Consider the following 18,868-nt stretch of genomic DNA (forward strand, 5'->3'; position numbering starts at 1 on the left):
TTGGCGCCGTCTGTGGGAACTTAGAAGAATAGATGGCCAGTGACGGACGGAAGGAAAACATTGGGGGCGACACTCCTGCTGGGAGTGGCAGACCAATTGATCTTGACTTTGAAGGAGACAACCACAACACAGAAACTCATGGCCAGGGCCATGGAGAGAAAGACGTCGGCCAGGAGGGCAACACTTCAAAGAAGACAGACCAAGGAAAGCTATAACGAAGATAACCTTCAGGTGTGGAGGGATAGGTGCCTACGGAGGAATGAGGAAGTAAAAGACTTGGCAAACAAGTTGGCGGACCTACAGTCGATCGTCAACTTCATGATGCAAAATAATGTCATGCAGCCACCATACCCGCTGCAGGATACACCGATGCCAACAACCAATGCCCAGAAGGGAGGAAGAAGAATAATCCCCGAAGTCCCTCAGCACACCAGGAGCGGAAGGCACTCTCACCGACCTTCCAGGGAAGGCAGACGAGAGGAACCGAGACGAGAAGAGTCCCAAAGGACGTATCACACGAAGGATCCAGAGCCCAAAGAACATCGCCATGTTCAAGGGCTGGCACTTTGCTTTGACACAACACATGGAGAGAGATCAAAACGAGCTCATCACGAAGCCGAAAGTAGTGTGTCGAAAAGATTGAAATCAAAAGACTGCCGAGCTCCAGGGAAGAGTAAAGAAGATTTAAGAGATTACCTCAAGAGGAGGCAACAGAATGTTGAAGCCGAGGTAACTTCCCCAGTTAAGCCGAGGACACCATTCTCGGTGGAACTAGACAAATTTGAAGCGCCAAAAAGATTCAGTATGCCAAGGTTCTAAATTTATGATGGTAAGTCAAATCCCAACTTTCATGTTAGACTATACCTGAACTCAATGGCATTATATAGTGGGAACGAGCCATTGCTCTGCAAAGTATTTCCCTCATCCTTTGGGGAAATTGCATCCGATTGGTTCCATAAACTACCGAAGGGAAGCGTAAAAACATGGGAAGGCCTGGCCAAGATGTTTGTGGCCAGGTTTGTGATGAACAAATTACAGCCCTTGAGGGTCGACGCCCTGATGGCTTTAAAAATCACCAAGGAAGAAGGCCTTAGGGCCTACGCGAAGAGATATTATGAGGTGTTCAATCGAATACCCGAATGCAACCAAGAAGTAGCGGTCGTATCTTTCAAGAACGGCCTGAAAGATGACTGCCCATTACGGAAGTCCTTGGCAAAAATATTGCCAAAAAGCATGGAAGAACTCATGGCGAGAATCGAGAAGTACGCCAGAGCCGAGGAAGATACGTCAGGAAACAAAGAGATGAAGCAGGAGAAGGGAAACGGCTCGCCGAAGCGAGGCCAAGGTAACAACGGGACGACCAAACAAGAAACAGAATTGAAGGGTAAACAGGCAGTGACGACGGTGTTCCGAATCTCTATCCATAAAGTCTTGGACCAAATACGAAATCAACCCTATTTCAGGACACCAGCAAGAGCACCAGGGGAATTTATGGAAAGAAACGTTGGTAGGCGCTGTGCTTACCACAATGAAGAAGGACACCCAACTCAGGGTTGCAGAGCCTTAAAAGCACACTTAGAAGACCTAGTAAGGCAAGGCCATCTGAGGGACCTTGTTGATGAGGCCAGGACAAGAGAAGAACAAGCAAGATTGCCTCAAGCACCTGCAGCTCCGCCTCCCCCAGCACAATAACCACAGGCAGGAGGACCACGGGTGGTTAATGTCATCCACTCAAGAGTGAGCGAAAACGACATTCGAGGAGAAACCCAAAGAGTCAAACATCTGCAGCACGTGAACCAGGTCGGACACAAAAGACCTTGGCCTGAAGAATGCCAAGGACCGATGATAACCATCACTGAAGCCGACCAAGAGATGGTCTAGCATCCGCATAATGATGCCTTGGTAGTATCCCTCTAGGTTGGGGAATGCCAAGTAAAACGCATCCTAATAGATCAAGGCAGCTCTTGCGACATCATGCACGTCAGATGTTACAAGGAGTTGGGCATTCATCCTGACGACTTGGAACAATCCAGCAACCCTATGGTCGGCTTCAATGGAACGCCGACATGGCCACTGGGCGCAGCAAGCGTGGAAGTACAAGCGGGCACTAAGAAGATCAAGACAGAATTTATGGTGATTGACACACCCTCACCATATAACATCATCTTGGGAAGACCATGGTTGCATGCAATGGGGGCAGTTCCCTCAACATTGCATCAACTACTACGGTTCCCCACAGAGCATAGGATTGAAGAAGTCAGAGGAGATCAACTGCAGGCAAAAAGTTGCTCCATGGCAGCAACGAAGTCTACTTGCAGCATTCGAGAGCCGAAAGAGGCAGAGATTGAAGACGAGGACATGGAGGTCCTAGATGATGTCGGCAAGGAGCCAACCGAAAAGAGCGAAGAGACACTAAAGAAAATCCTTGTCCAGGAGGGCAACGAAGAACGCTTCTTTCTTCTCGGTTCAGGCTTAGCCGAAGATGAGGAAAGAGAACTGGAAGATTTTTTGAAAGCCAACATTGAGGTGTTCGCCTAGACACCTTACAAAATGCCTGGCATTGACCCCGAGGTCACTTGCCACAGACTGAATGTCGACAGGTCGGCAAAACCTGTGATTCAACGAGCCAGAAGACCGACGTTGATGCACGTCGAGGCAGTAGAAGAAGAAGTAGACAAACTTCTAGAGGCCAGGGCCATCCGAGAAGTTCACTACCCGACATGGCTGTCCAACACAGTAGTAGTGAAAAAGAAGAACGGCAAATGGAGGGTCTGTGTAGACTTTACCAGCCTCAACAAAGCCTGCCCCAAAGACAGCTTTCCTCTGCCCAAGATTGACCAGCTAGTAGATGCAACTTCAGGGCACGAAAGGATGAGTTTTTTGGATGCATACAGGGGATACCACCAGATTGCTATGTACCCTCCAGACGAGGAGAAGACCGCGTTCATCACCCCTAAAGGCTTGTACTGTTACAAGGTAATGCCTTTTGGGTTGAAAAACGCAGGAGCAACTTACCAAAGGTTAGTAACAAAGATGTTCAAGCACCTGATTGGCAAAACGGTAGAAGTCTACATCGATGACATGGTCGTGAAGACAAAGGAATCTAAGGGTCATCTTGCCGACCTAAAAGAAGTCTTTGATATACTTAAAACATTCTGGTTCCGACTCAACGCATCAAAGTGCGCGTTTGGAGTTGGATCAGGTAAGTTTTTAGGGTATCTGGTAACAAGAAAGGGCATTGAGGCCAGCCCAGACCAAATCAAGGCCATCCTAGAGCTGAAGAGCCCAACGTCGGCAAAACAGGTTCAGATGCTTACAGGAAGGGCCGCAGCCCTAAACAAATTCATCAGCAGAAGCTCAGATAAATGCAGACCCTTCTTCAACTCGGTGAAAAAAGCCACAGACTTTCTGTGGACAGAAGAATGCGAAGCCGCTTTAATCGACCTAAAGAAGTGCTTGACCACAACTCCGGTTCTTTCCAATCGAGAATCAGGGGAAGAACTGTTTTTGTACTTGGCAGTTTCAGAACACGCAGTCAGTGCAGTACTAATCTGAGAAGAAAAAGGGGAGCAAAAGGCTGTTTATTATGTAAGTAAAACCTTGGCCGATGCAGAAACAAGGTATCTACCACTGGAGAAATTAATGCTAGCCTTAGGAATGGCTTCAAAGAAGTTGAACCATTACTTTCAGGCGCACAAGATTGTGGTCCTAACAGAGCACCCACTGAAGTCCTTGTTGCAACAAGGAGACTTAACAGGAAGAATAGCAAGATGGGCAGTAGCCCTGGGCCAGTATGACCTGGAGTTCAGGCCGAGAACAGCAATTAAAGGCCAAGTTTTGGCCGACTTCGTGACAGAATTCACACCCGAAACCATCGAACATCGGGCTCCGTTGAGCCAGGATGAGCATTGTCCCAGCAAGCAAAAAGAATCCCAGCCTAGGGCAAAAGAGCAAAGGAAGGAAAAACTCAGACCCTGCAGCATCTACATCGGCGATTCATTCAGACTGTTCGTGGATAGAAGTTCAAACCGACAAGGAGCGGGGGCAGGAGTACTGCTGATATCTCCAGATGGAGAAATAATAGAACAGTCCATCCATTTAGGGTTCAAGGCCTCAAACAATGAAGCGGAATACGAAGCATTAATCGCAGGGCTAAAACTGGCAGCAGCAGCAGAAGCAGATGAGGTAATAGTTTTTTGTGATTCACAACTTATTGTTAACCAGTCAACAGGTGAATTTGCAGCCAGGGACGAAAGGATGCCGGCATATGCAAAAGAGGTCATCAGATTGGCAGCCCTATTTCAGAACTGCCGACTACTCCAAGTTAGCCGAGATGACAACACCCACACCGACGCATTAGCTAACCTGGCAAGTTCAATGCAGACTGGAAAAACAAGGACAATTATGATCGACTATAGGTCGGGCCCGAGCATAGAACTAGAGAACACAGAGCAGCAAGCAATGTGTGTGGACATGGGGCCAAGCTAGATGGATGCAATTGTTGCATTCCTGAAAGAAGGAAAGCTGCCAGAAGATCGTAAGGAGGCACACAAAGTCAGATTGAAATCTACAAGATTCAGTCTGACAGAAGATGGACATCTTTATAGAAGGTCCTTCACTGGACCCCTTTTAAGGTGCGTACACCCTTTGCAAGTTGAAGATTTCCTATATGAAATTCATGAAGGAATTTGTGGAAGCCATGCTGGGGGCAGATCGTTAGCCCACAGGGCCATTACCCAGGGGTATTGGTGGCCCTACATGCAAAAGGATACTGAAGCCTACGTAAAGAAGTGTGAACAATGCCAAAGGTTTGCACCTTTGATACATCAGCCAGCTGCTGACCTAAACCCAGTATCCAGCCCTTGGCCGTTTGCCCAATGGGGCATGGATCTTGTTGGGCAACTTCCCCAGGCAACTGGGTAGAGAAAATACTTGCTGGTAGCAACGGATTACTTTACGAAGTAGATAGAGGCAGAACCTCTTGCCAAAATCCGAGATATGGACGTCAAGAACTTTATATGGAGAAACATCATCGCCAGATTTGGGATTCCAAGAGCAATAGTTATCGACAACGGAACACAGTTTGACAGCAAACTCATCAAGAACTTTTGTGCGAAATTCAAGATCAAGAATTACTTTTCAACACCAAGTTTTTCCCAAAGTAATGGTCAAGCAGAAGTATCCAACAAATTAATTTTGGATGGAATAAAGAAGAGGCTGCAGGCAGCAAAAGGAAAGTGGGTAGACGAATTGCCCAACGTGCTTTGGGCATATCGGACTACGCCGAGAAGATCAACAGGGGAATCCCCTTTGCCATGGCTTATGGCACAGAAGCAGTCATCCCATTAGAGATCGGTATCCCAGGGATCAGGACCCAGGGAGTAGAGAATGGCACCAATAACATACTCTTAGCCCGAGATCTGGATCTTCTATAAGAACGAAGAGAGAAAGCTGCAATACAGCTCGCAGTATACCAGCAACAGCTTGCCAGAGCTTACAACAAGAAGGTCAATCCAAGAGATTTTCAAGTCGGCGACCTAGTCATGAAAAAAGTCGTCGGCAACAAGAAGGGTCCCAGAGAGGGCAAGCTTGGCCCAAACTGGGAAGGACCGTACAGAATTACTTCGGTATTAGGCAGTGGAGCTTATCGGCTTGAAGATAACGAGGGCAAAGCACTGCCAAGACCTTGGAACACTTGTAATTTGAAATTCTTCTATCATTAGATGTGCAGTATTTTTGACCGATGTCATCAATAAAATCTTTTCCCTATTCCTTAAAACACATATAATTGAAAAAGTTGCATATCAGTGTTTTTGGAGACATGAATAATGAGAACCCAAGTAGAACTCAGGTTCACATTAGGGGCAGAAGGAAGACTGAGACACTTAATTCACTTGTTGAAATTTGTAGCAATTTACAAGTTGGAGTTAAGTTGATTCCTTATCTTTACTTGTTGAAATTTGTAGCAATTTACAAGTTGAAGTTAAGCCGAGATTATTCCTTAATTCACTTGTTGAAATTTGTAGCAATTTACAAGTTAAAGTTAAGCCGAGATTATTCCTTAATTCACTTGTTGAAATTTGTAGCAATTTACAAGTTGGAGTTAAGCTGATTCCTTATCTTCACTTGTTGAAATTTGTAGCAGTTTACAAGTTGAAGTTAAGCCGAGATTATTCCTGAATTCACTTGTTGAAATTTGTAGCAATTTACAAGTTAGAGTTAAGCCGATTCCTTATCTTCACTTGTTGAAATTTGTAGCAATTTACAAATTGAAGTTAAGCCGAGATTACTGGTTCTCTTCACTTGTTGAAATTTGTAGCAATTTACAAGTCGAAGTGAAACCGATGTTATAGTTTGCACACTTATAGCAATCCACAGGTTGGTCCAACCAAAGAAGATGCTTAACACTTGTTGAAATTTGTAGCAATTTACAAGATAATGTTAAGCCGACATGTGATCATCTGTTGAAATTTGCAGCAATTTACAGGTTGAGGTAAAAGCTAAGTATATTGTTAAAATTTGTAGCAATTTACAAGTAGATCATTGTTACAACTTGAGAAAAATTTACAGTATATGTTAACACTTGTTGAAATTTGCAGCAATTTACAAGTAGGTTAGACCGAGATCACTGTTTAAATACTTGTTGAAACTTAAGAAAAAGTTTACAAAGTTAACATTGAATAGTATATGTTTTACTCTTGTTGAAACTTATGAAAAGTTCGCAGGTCAGTATCTTGCCGAAGTAAAAGTTTTGTAGTTATTATGCCCGAAGTATGTAACCCCGAGAAGATTGCACAAAGGTGGCAAGATATGAAAGGCATACAAAATATTCTAAGTATAGAAACCATGCAGAAGCAAATCAAGAGAAATTAAAAGATTACAGCATCCATAGAAAAACAGTTGCAGTTGCATATAAAAGAAGGCACTACGGCCTACCAAAAGTAAATTGTTTCGAAGTAACAAAGAAAGGCACATCGGCCATGAGAGGAAACTTACATTGTCCAGAAAACAAAACAAAGTACAAGGGTACAAAAGAAAAGACATGAAAGTTAAGACTTCTTAATATCAGCATCTGGCTGGATCTGAACTTCAGAGGTCTCCTGAAGAGATACCTCGTCTTCCTCATCTGCAGCAATCTCGGCGTTGATCTCGGCAAGGGTTTCATCAATGCTCTTGCCGATTTGAGGAACATCAAATGATGCTTGCTCAGGAGTGGTCTCCTTGATAACCTCTTCATTCTCCTCATGAGTCAAGTCTAGGACTTGATCCTCCTGAAGAGGAGACTTGGTCTCACTGGTATCCTTGGGCTTCCTTACCAAAGCTTCATCATCATCCTTATCCTCATCCTCAGATTCAAACTTAGATTCATCTTCAGCTTGGCTTGGAGGTGAAGGAAATGGAAGAGGAATAGCGTCGGCTTTGCGCAGGGGCGAATCATCAGGAATGTTAAGCTTCTTGGTAAGGGCCATCCAACCAAGGGAGAAGCCCCTGTTGCATGCCTTCCTGACTTGAAGTTTATACTCCTCAGTGACGTCGGCCATGCCCTGGGCATAAGCCTTCTCATCAGCTTCCTTGATTTCGGCTTTTTTGGTGGCCAGAGCCTGCTGAAGCTCTTTTTCGGCTTCAGCCTTTTTTACCTCTGCCTCTTTTTTCTCATCCTCGGCAACTTTTCTGATAGCCTCAGCAGACTCCGCTTTTTCTTCGACCATCTGTTGGGCCTTAGTGGCAGCCTCGGCCTGATCTTCCAGCTTCTTCATCTTTGTCAGAACAGTTTTGTTTTCCTTTTTCAAGGTAGAAACCTCCCGCCTCATATCGGCCAACTTCTCTCTTGTTTCAAAAGCTTGCATGGAGAGAGAATAGGCATGTTGAATGGCCTGAAAGAACCCAAGGGAAAAGTTATTACACAAACCTTGCAAGTATAGAAAAAGGGACAGAAAAACAAGTTACCAAATGGGGAACTTACTTGTACAGAGCGTTGGAGCATGAGGGCGTAGTTCTCGTACTCGCTTATCTTGGCATTTCGCTCAAGATCACCAGGAAGGAGAACAGCAGTACTGAGTGCCACGCCGACGTTTATGTCTTCGGCACTGTCAGAAACTAGAACAGGCTTATCCTCCAGGGTGATTTCAGGCACCCAAGGGACTCTTTGTATTTTGGAACCCGAGGTCGTCGTAGACGATGACCTCGGCTTCTTCGATTGAGTGGACTCTGACGGCGGGGCCTCAGCAAACCTCTTGGTAGAAGCAGAAACACTCTTTTTACTCTCAGCCAATTGTGAGATGGGTAAAGCATCCTCAGCCTCAACCTCAGTAGCTTTGGCCTTGGGCTGAGCCTTTTTAATTCTTTTTGGCTTTGGTGGGGGCATGGATTGAGCTGGAACAGCATTACCGTCGACAGGTAGGTCTGCTAAGAGATCAACAGCGACAGGCTTCGGGCGACCCACCTCAGCAGTCTTGACAAGTCGTCGCCGACGTTTTCTTTCTGGAATTGGTATTAAGTATGGGGCTGAAGTAGATGGCAGATCAGCTGGGTCAGATGTTGACTCTTGATCCGTTCGTGATGAAGAGGCGGTTTGAGTTGTGGCAGTAGGAGGAGAAAGGCTTTTCTTCTTTCATTTTGGAACGTCGGACAAAGTCGACTTGTACGTCAGAATAAAATTCAGTACCAGTGGGGCCTTGCGCTTTTGGATTGGCAGATCTAGGAGCTTCTTCAAGTCTCTGCTGGGAACGTAGGATTGGCGAAAGTCTTTTGGTAACTTACGAACGTCTGCAAGAAGAGACAAACATTAGAAACAGATAAAATATTAAAGACTTGAACAGAAACAACTAAAGTATTGACATTGGGCTCTTACCCTTGCCCTCTTTAATAGATCAGGGAAGAGGGTAGAGATGGGCGTCCTCGTCTGGGCCAAACTCCCAATTTCCCGAAGCAATAACATAGTCATCTCCAGCCCCCTTGTTGGAGTCTGGGAGGTCAGCTACGATTTTGTATTCTGTAGACCTCGGCTTAAGATAATAAACAAAGCCTTTTTCCTTTAGGCTAAGGGGGCACATGGTATAGCAATACTGAATGTCGGCCAGGGTAATCCTAGCGTTCTCCTACCTAGCTAAAGCTATGATGCCATTGATCACTCGATAAGAGTTTATGGCAAGTTGCATAGGGTTCAACTTGTAAAAGTGAAGAATTTCGCGAAAGAGAATGTTAAGTGGGAGCCGGAGTCCGCACTCAATAAAAGCTACTATAGGAAAGGGCATTGAATCATCTGTGGGCATGATAGAGTCATTATCTTCAGCTAGCCTCAGATGGACATCGGCAGGTGTACGGGAAAGAAATAATTTTCCTCGTATAATCCTGTTGACTAAGTCCACGCTCCTCCGTACGACGTCGCTTTGTTACCTGAAAACACAAACGTGAGCTAGCCGGCGGGTGTGTGCCGGAAACCTCTCCGATACCTAAGTCAGAAAACTTGACAAATAGACAAAGCTCAATGTATTCAAAAAGCAAAATTGTATGTTGTGTTATGTTACCTCCTCCAAGGTGATGCTTGTGAGCTTTTATAGGTTTCGAGTGGCACAATCCTAGTAGGACTTTTATTCCTCCATGCAGAGTCCTCCTAGGATTCATACTTCTAAAGGATAATGCTTATCCTTTTACACCCCCCCCACTGCTTAAACCAAGTGGGATGGTTGCGGCCGAACTACCAATTGACCTAAGTAAACTAGCTAAGCTGAGCCACAAGGTAGGCTGAACTATCCTTAGTTCGGCCCCTTCCTCTTACTCCTCATCTCGGTTCTCCTTTGCATGAACCATGATATGTTGGGACCGAGCTACCGAGTAGCAAGGTCTTGACCGATCTATCCAGAATACGTCATGACCGGACTAACTCGGAGACCGGACTAACTCCAAGTTGTCCAAACCGAAGTAGCTTTACAATTCTTGAGCCGAAGTAACTTCATCTCTTCCGGCCGAAGTAATTTTATTTCTCTTAGGCCGTAGTAACTTCTCGGCCCATTTTACCCAGTCCGTCGTACTTTGGGCCATGAAGTCCATCTCATAGCTCGGCCCAATTTTCCCCAAAAATTACCCTCTCAATTGCCCCTTAATTCCATCTGCACAGCATGATTGGGATTACCTAGTGACCAGCCGAGCTAACGTTTTAAGCCTTTCCAGCCGGGCTAAAAACCCTCCTTTAGCCTCTCTAGCCGAGCTTACTTTAGTCCGGGTTCCGCTTGTCCGGTCAAAACGTCTCTTCAATCACTGACTGTAACGCTTCACTTTCCAATGACACGTGGCAGGCTCTGATAGGCTATGAGCAGCTGTCACGCCGCCCTCGTACTACGAAAATTTTGAACAGTTCCCGTTTTTTTTCCCTCTCTCCCTTTTCACAAAACAGCCCTTTCATCTTTGGATCATTCATCTATTCTATTCATCTTCTCTCTTCGTGCCTCTGCTTTTCCAACTACCAAGCTCGTGTTCTTCATTTGCTGCCACTGTTTTCGTCTCCAGCTCTCCCTTCTTCAATCTGGTAAGCAGATCCATCTTCCCTGTTCTGTTTGTTTTTTGCATTCGTTCTATGCGTTTTTGTTTACTGTATTTTTGCAAAATATTTTCTTCCATTTCTGCTTTGCTTCTGTACTTCCTTGAAAAAACATTAGCAGAACTTATGCGTATAAGACCAATTCTGTAGAAAATTAGTCTTGAATCCAAAATCAAGTAGCAACCGAACTAGGATACTGTTTGTCCTATATAGGTAGATCACTTTAGATAATAACCGAACTAGAACTCCAGAAATCAGTAGTTTCAGTAGGTTATCAACTCCTGAATAACTCTAGCCGAGATAAGCCCACCGAACGAAGTTTGACTTTAATAAATAAGGAACCTCGGTCTTCAACCGAGCTAAGCCTTTGGGGCTAAGCCAGCTTTCCTAGTTTCTAAACCAAACTCAGAAAGCTGCCCCTAGAGGCTTAACCGAAGTAACAAAACTCATAGTTCAACCGATTTAGGCCTTTGGGGCTGAGCCAGCTTTCTTAGTTTTTTAGACCGAACTCAGAAAGCTACCCCTAGACGATGAACCGGTCTAACAAAATTGTTTCTAAAGCCAGTATGCCGAGATGCCTGCCAAGATTTGGCTAATAAGAACTTTGCTCAAACCGAGCTACCAAGCATTTTGCTGAACCGAGATAAAACCCGTCCATAAAGCCGAAGTAGGACTTTTTACCTCGCTTTTAATTTGTAGCACGGTCCAATGATCTGTGCTTAACCCCTATGTCTTCTACTTTGCAGACTTAGGTTGCCCAGGCACTCCTGCGTGCGCTCAACGAGCTACTGAGCACAATTTTTGCACCGATATAACTTATTCTTAAATTATACGATAGATGGGGAAGTATAGATACCTAGTAAATACTCCGGGCGGCCTAGCCGAATTCAGGAAAGACTACCAAATACCTGACGACGTCCATCTGGTCTTGGCTGAAAAAGATGTCATTCCCTGGGACAATGAAGGCTTCGTCCCCTTCACCCTTTTATCCATCATAGAAACCGGACTACGGTTTCCAGTCCAGCCATTGATTTGCAAATTCCTTAGGCAAACCAGACTATGCCCAACCCAACTATCTACTAACTCCTACCGCATCATCATGGAAATAGCCGAACTGAACCGTCAAGCCGGACTAAACCTTGGCCTGGCCGAAATCTTCCATCAATATTCCATTGGCTCAAAAGAGGATGGATGGGTTTATTACCTTAGAATACGTTGCCGCCGAGAGAAGATAATAAAACATACTCCGGACAAAGACTTAAACGACGACGATTTTTTCTGGGTCTCTGGGAACTTTGAGGATTTTCAAGCCCAAATTCCTGGCCGACCTATAAATTGGAAAAAAGGAGAGCCTGGTAATTTAACTTCGGTCTTCTTCCTTGCATTTTTTACTTCGGCTTTTTAATGTTTCAGCCGGACTAATAGTTGTCTTTTCTCGCAGATTTTGCCCACCTTCACTCTCTATACAGTTATCCAAACCTTGCAACTTTGCAAGCCGCACTACGATATCCTGAACGTAGCTGGGCCAAATTGCTGCAATTCGAGCCGACCTATCGATATAGTGGTCGCCGGAAAGCCAGAGTAACTGACTTCCTTCTTGAAGACGCCCCAGAACCGGACCCATCCTTGCCCGAGATTAGACTAGTCCCACTTACAGCTGAAGAAGAGATGGCAAAAAAGAACAGAGTCAGGGCGCTTTTAACCGAGACAACCAAGCCCGAAGTAACGCCACCCAGCCAATCGCAGCCTGCGGTTGTGGCCCTCCCTTCTCAACAGCCGTCCTCTTCCCGCCGAACCAAGCGTGCCCGGACTGCCGAAACCGAACAAGTTTTGGTTGATGAAGAAGAACCTGCTTTTCCACCGAGCTTACCACCAAGCCCCCAACCAGAGCCTTCTGACCGAACTATCGGCAGCTGGGCACCAAAACTTACTTTCAACAACCGGGACATCCAAGTCTCGGACTCGATTGTTGCTGAAAAAGACCATCAGTTGGCCTTCAACCTGGCCAAGGGTGTGTGCCTCCCCAAAGACATGGAGCACCACCAAAAACAACTGAACACCGAACTGAAGGCCATCCGGTCTTTGACAAAATCCATGATTCTGGTAAGTGACTTCGGTCGTCTCTCTGTATACTTTTCTTTTTCTTTTTTTTTTTTCTTTTTTTTTCAACTTTTACTTCGGCTAAAGGGAAATCTTTGCTTTGTCAGGCCATTCAAAAAAACCAAATCACTCATAGGAAAGTGCTGGAGCTTAGGAAAATAACAAGGCAAGCCACGGCAGAAGCTGAAGCAAAAGCCACCGAGCTGGAGGAGGCCAGAAAGCAACTGGCCGAGCTACAAGGTGAGATCGGTAGACTGACTGGACTGGTTAGTTCGGCCGAAGCCGAAAGCAGAAGGCTGCCATTGCTCTGAAGGACAAGTACCTGCGCGAGCTGGTAAAGCTTGAAAAGAAGAAAGATGCCGAAATATCCCAAGCGAAGGAGAGCGCAAAAGAGGCCGAAAAGAAAGGCTTTAAGAAGGCAAAGGATATATATGTCAAACAGTGTGAGGCCGCCAAGGATCTGTTCTTTAAGTGCGGCTGGAGGGGAGCCGTTGAGAAGCTCGGTCATGATCCATAGACCGAGGTTTTCAACCCTCCAGCCTACTTTATACCGAACTCCTTCATGGAATATGCAAATGCCATGCAATAGCAGTTTCTTGAGGGCTCAGACTCTGATGAAGACTCTGCCCCTGAGGATACTCCGGTTGTGCATGTAGATCAGGAAGTTCGGTCGGAGCCCATGGTGGAAGATCTAACTATTGAACAACCAGGTGAAACCGTGGTTCCGACCGAAACCACTCTTGCGACTGAAAACGTCCTTCCGCCTGAAACCGGTCTTCATGTTGATGCCGATGCTGCCTTTGACGCCGAAATTGAAGATCTTTTTTCTTGATTTTTTCTCTTTTTTGTTACCTTTTCTTTGTAACCGGGCTATGCCCCTCTGTACTTGCTTTTTAATGAATGAAAATTTTGTAGGACTCTTATTCCGGTTTTGATGTGTGCTTGCACTTGTAATGTCTTCTATTGTTCCAACTGCTATTCCGGTTTTAAATGGTTAAACTATGCTTATCAGCCAACCACTCCTTAGCCGACATTGTTACTTCGGCTGAGGAGTACGATGAGTTGGTTTTGTAGCCAACCACTCTTCAGCCATACCCATACTTTGGCTGAAGAGTACCAAGAGTTGGTTTATTCCAGCTAACCACTCTTCAGCCGTACTCATACTTCGGCTGAGGAGTACAAAGAGTTGGTTTATTCCAGCCAACCACTCTTCAGCCGTACTCATACTTCGACTGAGGAGTACAAAGAGTTGGTTTATTCCAGCCAACCATTCTTCAGCCATACCCTTACTTCGGCTGAAGAGTACCAAGAGTTGGTTTATTCCAGCCAACCACTCTTCAGCCGTACTCATACTTCGGCTGAGGAGTACAAAGAGTTGGTTTATTCCAGCCAACCACTCTTCAGCCGTACTCATACTTCGGCTGAAGAGTACAAAGAGTTGGTTTATTCCAGCCAACCACTCTTCAGCCATACCCTTACTTCGGCTGAAGAGTACCAAGAGTTGGTTTATTCCAGCCAACCACTCTTCAGCCATACTCATACTTCGGCTGAGGAGTACTAAAGTTGGTTTATTCCAGTCAACCTCTAAGTTAGTTTTTTCCAGCTACCTTAGAACATTGTTTGGTTATTCCGACCAAACGTCCTGCAGCCTGGATCCTTATCCTGGGCTTAGGAAGGGTGTTGGTTTATTCCAGCCAACCTCTAAGTTAGTTTTTTCCAGCTAACTTAGAATATTGTTTGGTTATTCCGACCAAACGTCCTGCAGCCTGGATCCTTATCCTGGGCTTATGAAGGGTGTTGGTTTATTCCAGCCAACCATTCGTCAGCCATCCCCATACTTCGGCTGAAGAATAATAGGAGTTGGTTTATTCCAGCCAACCTCTAAGTTAGTTTTTTCCCGCTAACCTAGAATAAAAGGTTTGCAATATTCCTAATTTTACTAAAGCTAACTTTTACAGAGAACAACGTATGCCGAAAAAGAATTGATTGTCTTATTGAGAGAAAAGAAGAAATTACATGTTTGAAAGAGAAAAAGCTAAAAATAAAACAACTTTAGATTGGCTGTGTTCCATGGCCTAGGGATTGCTTTGTCGTCCTTGTCTTCTAGGTGGTATGCCCCTTTGCCTGCTAACCCGACCACTTTGTAAGGACCTTCCCAGTTTGGCCCTAACTTGCCATCTCCTGGTACCAAGGTGTTTCCCATTACTTTGCGCAGCACCCAATCGCCGATCTTGAATTGTCTTGGATGCACCTTTTTGTTGTATTTTCTAATTAACTCTCGTTGGTATGAAGCAATGTGAACTAGTGCCCTTTCTCTTCTTTCTTCCGCAAGGTCGAGTTCCAATGCTATGGCTTCTTCATTTAAGTCTGGATCAAAATTCTCGCTTCGAATTGTGGGGAGGCCGACTTCTAGTGAGATTACTGCTTCTATTCCATAGGCTAAGGAGAATGGTGTCTCTCCTGTTGATCGTCGAGGTGTGGTGCGGTAAGCCCACAAAACATGAGGAAGTTCGTCCGCCCACTTGCCTTTTGCCTTCTCTAGTCTTTTCTTAAGTCCATCCAAGACGACTTTATCTGATGCTTCTGCTTGGCCATTCGCTTGAGGATATGCCGGTGTAGAATTGTAGAACTCTATCTTGTATTCTTCACAAAAGCTTCTGAAGATTCTGCCGTCGAACTGAGTGCCATTGTCTGAGACTAGGGCCTTTGGTATGCCAAACCGAGTGATGATATTCTGCCAAACAAACTTCTTCACATCTTTTTCTTTGATTGATGCCAATGCTTCTGCTTCCACCCACTTCGTGAAGTAGTCTGTTGCTGCAATAAAGAACTTCCTGTTGCCGGGTGCTGTTGGAAGCGGTCCTACTATGTCCAAGCCCCACATTGCGAAAGGCCATGGGCTGGTCAATGGTAGGAGTTCTCTTGCTGGTTGATGAATTTGGTGTGCGAATTTTTGGCATTTCTCACACTTCTTTACATATTTCTCTGAGTCTGCCTGCATGTATGGCCACCAGTAACCTTGTGAAATGGCCTTGTAAGCTAGCGATCTTCCGCCTTGATGGCTTCCGCACACCCCTTCATGTATCTCGTACAAGAAAGCTTCTACTTTGCTGGGATGTACGTATTTTAGGTAGGGTCCTGAGAATGACTTCTTGTATAATGCTAAGGATGGGGAGAGCCAAAATCGCTGTGATTTTGCTCTTATTCTGTTGGCTTCTTTTTTCTCTTCTGGTAGGATGCCGTCTTTTAAGAACAAGATGATGGGATCCATCCAAGAGGGGCCTAGTTCTGTGCAACATACTTCTTCTGCTTCGGGGTCTTCTATGCTTGGTCTAGGTAGGTAGTCGATCAGTAGTGGATGGGGTATGGAGGTATCTGCCATGGAGGCGAAACCTGCTAGTTCGTTTGCTCTGCTGTTTTCCTCCCTGCCGATTTGCTCTATCCTTACTACTTCAAATTTCTTGATCTCTGTTCTGACCAACTCTTGGTATTTGGCCATCCTATCATCCTTCGCTTCATAGTCGCCAGAAATTTGATTTACCACTAGCTGTGAGTCGCTGTAAACCATTAGTTCGGTGGCCTTCATGTAGCATGCTGATTTGAGTCCTGCGAGAAGCGCTTCATATTCCGCTTCATTGTTTGATGCTGGGAAGCCAAGGTTGATTGCTTGCTCTACAACCAGGCCGTCTGGGGAGATGAGGACTATGCCAAGTCCTGCACCATGCCGGTTGGATGCTCCATCCATAAAGAGCTTCCACATCTCTCCAACGAACAACTTCCAGCATGTGGAGGGGTCAGATGATGTCGTGGAGTCAAGAGTGGTGTTTTCTTCAAAGTCCATGCTTGCTGTCCGCCCTTCGTCATCTGATTGTATTGTTGGTGAGCCTTTGTTTGTTTCTTCCTTGTTGTCCTTAGTCTGGTCTGCCTTAGAGTTTGACTGAGTACCTTCTACTAGGGGTTGTGCTATTCCGGCGTCAACTTCCGTCCCTAGTTTGGTTGTGTCAGTTAGGTCGACGGGGCAGATATGATGACTTCCAAGAGTAAACTCTGCGACAAAGTCTGCCAAAGATTGGGCTTTTATTGCGGTCCTGGGTTGGAACTTGATGTCGAATTGCCCCAACTCTACTGCCCACTTCAAAATTCGCCCAGAAAAGTTCGCCCTCTCAAACAAAGCTTTTAGTGGGAAAGCTGTGAGGACGACTATGGTGTGGGCGTGAAAGTAGTGTGCCAATTTCCTGGAGGCCATCATCAAGGCCAATGCCAGTTTTTCCAATGGCAAATACCTTGTTTCGGCTCCCAGCAGCGTCTTGCTGACATAATAGATGGGCAGGTGTTGGATTCCTTCTGCACGAACCAACACTGCGCTAACTACATGCTGAGAGACCGCCAAGTATAAGAAGAGTTCTTCACCAGGTACTGGGGTAACAAGCAGTGGTGGGGAAGACATATACTCCTTCAAGCTTTCCAGAGCTCGGTCGCATTCTTCATCCCACTCAAACTTGGCTTTTAAGGCATGAAAAAATGGTCGTAGTCTATCTGACGACCTGCTTATGAACCGGTTGAGTGCAGCTGCCATGCCGGTGAGATGCTGCACTTCTTTTACTGAGTTTGGTCTCTCCAGATCTTGGATTGCCTTGATTTGAGAGGGGTCTGCCTCTATACCTCGGTTAGTCACGAGGAAGCCCAGGAATTTGCCAGATCCTATTCCGAATGCACACTTGGACGCATTGAGGCGCAATTTGTGTTTCTTCAGGATCTCAAACATCTCGCCTAGGTCCTTAAGATGGTCATTCTCGTCCTTGCTTTTGACCACCATGTCGTCGATGTAAGCTTCCATTATTCTGCCTAACAATGGTTCAAACATCTTAGTGACCATCCGTTGGAATGTTGCCCCTGCGTTCTTTAGGCCAAAGGGCATGACCTTGTAGCAGTATAATCCTCTTGGAGTTGTAAAAGATGTGACCTCCTGGTCTGGTTCATGCATGGCGATTTGGTGATAGCCTCTGTATGCATCCAGAAAGCTAAGTCGGTTGTGCCCCGCCGTTAGGTCCACTAGTTGATCTATCCGCGGTAGAGGAAAGTTGTCTTTTGGGCACGCCTTGTTGACTGTTTTGTAGTCGACGCAGACTCGCCATTTGCCATTTTTCTTTGGCACTACGACTGTGTTGGAGATCCATCTTGGGTAGTGCACTTCTCTAATTGTTCCTGCCTCCAGCAGGTTGCCTACTTCTTCCGCCACTATTTCGGCGTGGTGGAGTGCCGATCTGCGTGTGCACTGAATGACTGGTCTGGCGGATGGGTGGACATTGAGTTGGTGACTGATGAAGTTTGGATCAATGCCTGGCATGTCGTAGGGTGTCCAGGCAAACACTTCGATGTTAGAGGTCAAGAATTCCAAGACCTCTAATCTCTCAGTGCTGGACAACGATGAGCCAAGCAAGAAGAACTTATCCGGGTTCTTCTCATCTATTTTTACCTCCACCAAGTCCTCCACCGCTTTTTGATCAGCCTCTTTGCCGACGTCCGCGAATAGTTCATTGCTTTCAGGTTCCTCCACCGAATGAACGTATCCTTTGGCAGCGCGGCTGCCATTTACCGTGGCGAAACATTGTTTTGACATGATCTGATCTCCATAGACTTCTTCAATTATACCGGTGTCGTTGGGGAATCGCATTACCTGGTGGTAGGATGACGCCACCGAACGCATGGCGTGCAGCCATGTTCTGCCCAAGATGATGTTGTAAGTGGAGGGGACCTTCAATACCCAGAACTCCACTTGTTTTGTTACGCTTCCTGCTCTGACCAGAAGAATTATCTTGCCAACGGGCCATTCTGGCATGGAGTTGAATCCAGTTAAGGGAGATACGGCAAGCGCCAAGTCTTTGTCTTGTAGCTTCAGTTGTTTGAATGTTTCGTAGTACATGATCTCACATGAACTACCCTGGTCAATCAGAATCCGCTTGACGTCAAAATCCTTGACTCGGAGAGTGACGACCAGAGCATCATTGTGAGGACAGTATATTCGATCCAGGTCCTTATCCAAAAAGACATGACGTTTGTTGACTCTGTCTTTCCCTTCTTGATGGCAGGTTGGGCACTTAACACCTCTCTAAAGTGCTCAGCCTTCTTGATTGATCCCCTGAGCTCGCATACACGCTCAGGTTCAAAGACTCCATGTATTACATTGATAACGCCTTGAGGCGGGGCGTCAATTGGCATTCTGTTGGGGTT

The sequence above is a fragment of the Camellia sinensis genome, chromosome 3 (genome assembly GCF_055761805.1).
Source record: "Camellia sinensis isolate YWXY chromosome 3, ASM5576180v1, whole genome shotgun sequence".
In the NCBI taxonomy this organism is placed as follows: domain Eukaryota; kingdom Viridiplantae; phylum Streptophyta; class Magnoliopsida; order Ericales; family Theaceae; genus Camellia; species Camellia sinensis.